Consider the following 5,153-nt stretch of genomic DNA (forward strand, 5'->3'; position numbering starts at 1 on the left):
ATCCACAGCGTTCAGTTCAGCAACTATGTAACTGAATGCTACGGCCCGAGTACCAGGATAATTATAGACACTGTGGAGGATTAGAAACGTGTAAAATGTTAGGGCTTTGAGAACCAAGTGGTCATCCAGGAAACCACGACACAGTATCTGGCCTCAAAGAGGTTACACTCCAGCGTGGAGACAATATTAGCTCTCATGAATCCCATGGCCAAATAAAAGGTGTAGGGCAGGTGCCTCCTACAGCCACGGAGCTACCTGTTTATTTCCCTTCACAGCTCAGCTCATTTCCAGAGAAGTTTGTACTGACAGTCCCTACTTTCTTATTCTCAGCTTCTAGGAGGCGCACTCAAACCTTCTCACTGGTAGGTCCAAATGGGCACTTTCTGTTGGCATCTGACTTGCTGTGTCTGCAGAATTGGACACTCTTGACAGCTTCTTCCTTCTGGAAACTCTCCACATGTCCAATATTAAGTATATTGTCTCTCCTTTCTTCCCACTGCCCCACAATCCCCTAAACCAGTCTTCTTCCTGATTGTCCTGTCTTGGTAAAGAACATCACCATCTACCCAATTAGTCAAGCCAGCAATGGCAGTAGGTGCAAGATTGGGGGGTGAGGAGATCACTCACTAGTTATTGCTTTTATTCACCCTCCTGACTAATCAGCCATAAAATCTTACAGAATTTTCTTTATTAATATCATATGGATCCCTTCTTTGGATTCTCAAAATTATTGGCCTTATCCTGTATCACTTATATTATTAAGAATCTATTATTAACCTGGCTTCTGGCTTTTAGACTCATTTTCTATCAATCCGTCTTTCAGGCTGTGATCAAATTTATCCCCCCCCCCCAAAAAAATTGTAAGCAAGCTACTTTCTCATTTACATTTGACTCCACATTCCTGTAGGAAAAACTCAAAGTCCATGTTTATGACATGCAAGAGCATTCATGATCGGGCCCAGCTGGGTCTTCACCTTCACCCACCCCCTCATCGTTCTCAACAACTTTGGTCCTGGGACAGCGCAGATGCTCTTCACACCTCTGCGCCTTTGTTCATCCTTGTCAAAACTCACTTACCTTTCTATTCTCAAGAACCCCCTCTTTTTACCCTAATCCACTTTGTCCAAACCTCTATCATAGCACTTACCAAGCTGTACCACTTTTTACAAAGGCAGTTTAAAAAAAAAAAAAAAAACAACAAAACAAAATAAAAACCAACCAGGCATGTTTGGAAAACTAAAAATACTTTCATTTGGTTGAGCTCAGGGCCTTGGTGACCCTCAAAGGTCTGGAACATGAAATGAAATTCAGAGATTTTAATCAGGGAGGTTACTTGATCAGATTTGCATTTTAGAACCTTATTTCATTTGTGTGTAAGATGTATTGGAAAAATTCCGTAATTATTAAAGCCTGAAAGAGGGAGGGCAGTGTGGGTTAAAAAAAAAAAAAAAAAAAAAAAAGGATGAGGAATGATTCCAGAGGTATTTATACAGTAAAATTGGCAAGTCTGACGGATCAGTTAAGTGAATTGGAGAATTGACCCATTGATTTCAATAATTATTGAGGACTAACCATTGCTGCAGTTTCTAGAGGTACAAAGAAATTGTAAGACAATTTCTTATAGAAATTTATTATAGTGAAATACAAAGTAGATCAGAAGTAGATTCAAATATAGATAAGAGTTTAGTAAACAATAAAGACTGAATTCTTTAATATGTAGTTTGGGGACAAGTGGCTGTTTGGGGAAAACAGATATAAAATTGTATTTTCCTGCCAAATTCAGTTCCAAATAAATTGAATGCAAAATGTGAAATAATAAAAACAACATAATAACCATAGTTCAATTTGTATATAAATTTATGACATTTAAACTTTCCTAAACAGAGCACCAAAGACATAAACCACATAATGAAGAGCAGTGCATTTGGCTATATAAAATTAAAATCTCTTTATCACAAAAACATAGCAATAGAGAAATAATTGCAACATAAAGGTATACAAAGATTTAGCATGATATAGAAACTTCTGTATGATATAGAAACTTCTAGAAAGGTATACAAAGATTCAGTATGATATAGAAACCTCACCCCTAAGCACGTCCATGCGCTGCTTTTGATTTGGCTTGTTCCAAAGGCTGTCAGGAGAAAAGCCTGAGGATCTGTCTGATAAAACACGTATGTAAAAGGGAACTATGGTGCTCATATCAGCAGCACATATACTAAAATTGAAACGATAAAGAGAAGATTAGCGTGACCTCTGTGTAAGGATGACACACAAATTCATGAAGCGGTCATATTTTTAGATATGGGAGAAGTTCCTGTCACCATGGAGAGGCCTTTGTCCCTACTCAGTTTTGAGACCCGACCTGAGATGCAACACGCCAGGCTTCCCACTCCCTGGCCAGGGTTTGGAATACGTTCTCTCAGGTTGTTGTGTCAAATCACTAGGATGTGGATAAAAACCAAAGGCAAGTAAAAACAAAAAAAAAAAAAAAAAAAAAGAGAGAGAGAGAGAGAGAGAGAACCATGAATCTGTAATTACTACTAGGAGAGTGTTAATTGAGTACCCAAATAATGGTAACAGCTTTGTACCAAAGAACTCTAGAAATTCAGAGGCAGGGATTGGGGTACCCAATAAGACTTCTCAAAGAAAGAAAAACAATTACTCAAGCCTAATAAAACAGTTCTACTCTGAAGTTTTCCACTGACAGACTCTTGTCTCCTGAAACTTAGTTCCAGAAACCAAATAATTTCTATCCATCCAGTAAACAATTAATGAGAACCTATTACGTTCAAAGCACTGTATTAGATACTGTCTTTTCCGCAGTAAGTACAATTATCTTCCTGAAAGATGAGGAAGACAATGTCTTTGCCCTCGAGCAATTCATGGACAAACACTTAAAGAGGGGAATAATACCTGTAATGCAATCTGTATTTTACTAACACTGAATGCATTTAAATTATTTCACAATGCCAGCCTGGCTGGGTTAAGTAACTTACGGGGGACATTGGAGAGAGAACATTTTCATTTAATAGCAAGCTTTCCTTTTCGGTTAGATGGAGCCCCGGTTTGCGGGGCTGTCAGCACAACACCTTCTACAATGTCACATTCCCTTTCCATGATGTTTAAGAGGCAAGCAATGTGGATTTAAGAGAGGAAGAGAAGTGATGCGTATTAGTTTGACGTCACCAGAGTTCCTCTGCCGGATCCTTATAGGAGCAGAACAGCGCCCGCTACTGACCCATCCCAGCTGAAATGATCTCAACCGAGGCAGACATTTTGGTGAACGAATATTCAAGAATGTCATTGTGTTTTACTCAAGTCTCCTTTTGCATGATAAACCCTAGAAATTCTGAATTTTGGCTTGAGAGCATTGAACATTTGCAATGGCAAGAAAGCAATAAACATCTCCCTGCGGGCGTCTCTTTGCCCCCCAAACCTCACATCCCTAAGCCCATCCACGCCCTGCCAACTCTGTCTGCTCTTGGGTTTCCCTCTGCCAGATCGGACAGCTCCCCCATGTCTGATTTTCCAACGTCCTCCGCGTCTTTGTGTTTGGGGATGCTTCCTGATTCTTCTGAAAAAGTTCCTGTGGGGCTGGATGAAAGCAATCCCCTGGCTTTAGGCCCCCGCGGCCTTGCAGCTCGTTCACCTCCGGCCGGCCTCACGCTCACCCCGCCCCATTCCCCGGCCACCGCAGAATCTCCAAGATGATGTTCTACAAACACAGATTTTGAAATTCTCGTCTTTTTCCCCCTCATTCACACGTTCCCTCAGCATTTACCTCTTTCCAAGACTAACTCTCAGAGTTCTGGGTAAAGTGAAGCAAAACAAAACTAAACAAAACCCAGCCATTCAGAGACCTACGACAGACGGACCAAGCTAGGAAAGGGGTCCAGACTCCAAGTCCTTTCTTAATTGGCTTCATGAGGAAAAGCTGTGCAGAGACCTGTAAACAGCAGCTCGGAACACATACCGGGCTTTCTCCTCCATTATCTCCCCGCCCCCTTCCAAATCGGAGGTAAGCCGAGGACACAGATGCTCGGATGCTTGTGGGTTCTTTCTGACCCTCGGTGATTATTCAACAGCACATTCGGGTTAGGGTTTTTCCCTGCATTGTGGTTTCTGTGATTAAGCGACGTGCCACATAATGTTCTTGCAACTCCAGCTGCCTCACATATTTTTACTATTTCTGCATATTCATTTTTTATTTTTCTACAAAAAAAAATAAAGCGAGGTATTTGAAAATTAGATAGAGATTCATTCTTCTCTCCTTTTTAAAGATTTGACAAAATCTTTAGAAGTGCACAATGGGATATTGTTCTCAAAGATCAGTACTTTTGTAAGTAAACACAGGGAAGCTCTTTCTTCAGCGAAGTCTCCCTCTGCCCACTCTACCGGGGAATTAGGCAGAGTTTCTAAAGTTTGCACGTGTTTGCTGACCCGCAAACAGGGGGAGAAAGGAGAGGGAGGAAGGGGAGGAGGAAATGGAGAATGAGAAAAAGAAGAAGGGAGAGAAAAAGAAGCAAGAGGGAGAAGATAAGAAAGCAGTTGTATATTCAGTGAGCCTGAGTTAGTCTAAGAACTTTTCACTTGGCCCCTGGATTACAAAGGCAGGCAATTTCCCATCTTGCTCTGGGCCCCATTGCTTCCCATTATATCTACTTCTTTTGTATTGGGGATTAAAGAAAAAAACCAACAGTGATGTTGAATCTTATTGAGCTTTGCAAAACAATAAAAGACACAGCTAGAACATTTTTTTCCCCACAACAGTTAATTTGTATGGTTCCCAGCACAATTTAAAAGTGGTTTATTTTCAAAAGGGTAAATGTTCAAATGAGCACGTTCTATTCAAAATAGTGTTTAAAATATACAGAACTGATTATAAGAAAAAGACCTCCTCAAGGTGGTATATTTGGTTGAATGGGGAAACAAAATCGAGCACGGCCTCCCTCTGTTGGCTTTGTTTTTCCGAGGTTATTGAAGAAAAGAGAGGTTTGCCAAAACTAAACAAAACACAGAACCATTTCTTTGAACCTGAGAACTCTCCAGTGCCCAAACATGATTAAAAACCATCTTGGTTTAAGCCCTTTTGATCGGCCTGCCTGTCGTAAAACCTGTTCCTAGTCCCTGGCAATCACGGTCTTATCTGT

The 5,153-nt window shown here is 40.7% G+C and overlaps 1 non-coding gene across 1 annotated transcript; it reads left to right on the forward strand.

Moving 5' to 3' along the window:
- The first annotated feature begins 2,194 nt into the window (after positions 1-2,194).
- Positions 2,195-2,301, forward strand: LOC121105457. The gene has a single exon (XR_005837986.1). It is a non-coding gene; the product is annotated as a U6 spliceosomal RNA (small nuclear RNA).
- The last annotated feature ends 2,852 nt before the right edge of the window (positions 2,302-5,153 follow it).

This window comes from Ursus maritimus, unplaced genomic scaffold (assembly GCF_017311325.1).
Source record: "Ursus maritimus isolate PB19 unplaced genomic scaffold, ASM1731132v1 scaffold_26, whole genome shotgun sequence".
NCBI lineage: Eukaryota > Metazoa > Chordata > Mammalia > Carnivora > Ursidae > Ursus > Ursus maritimus.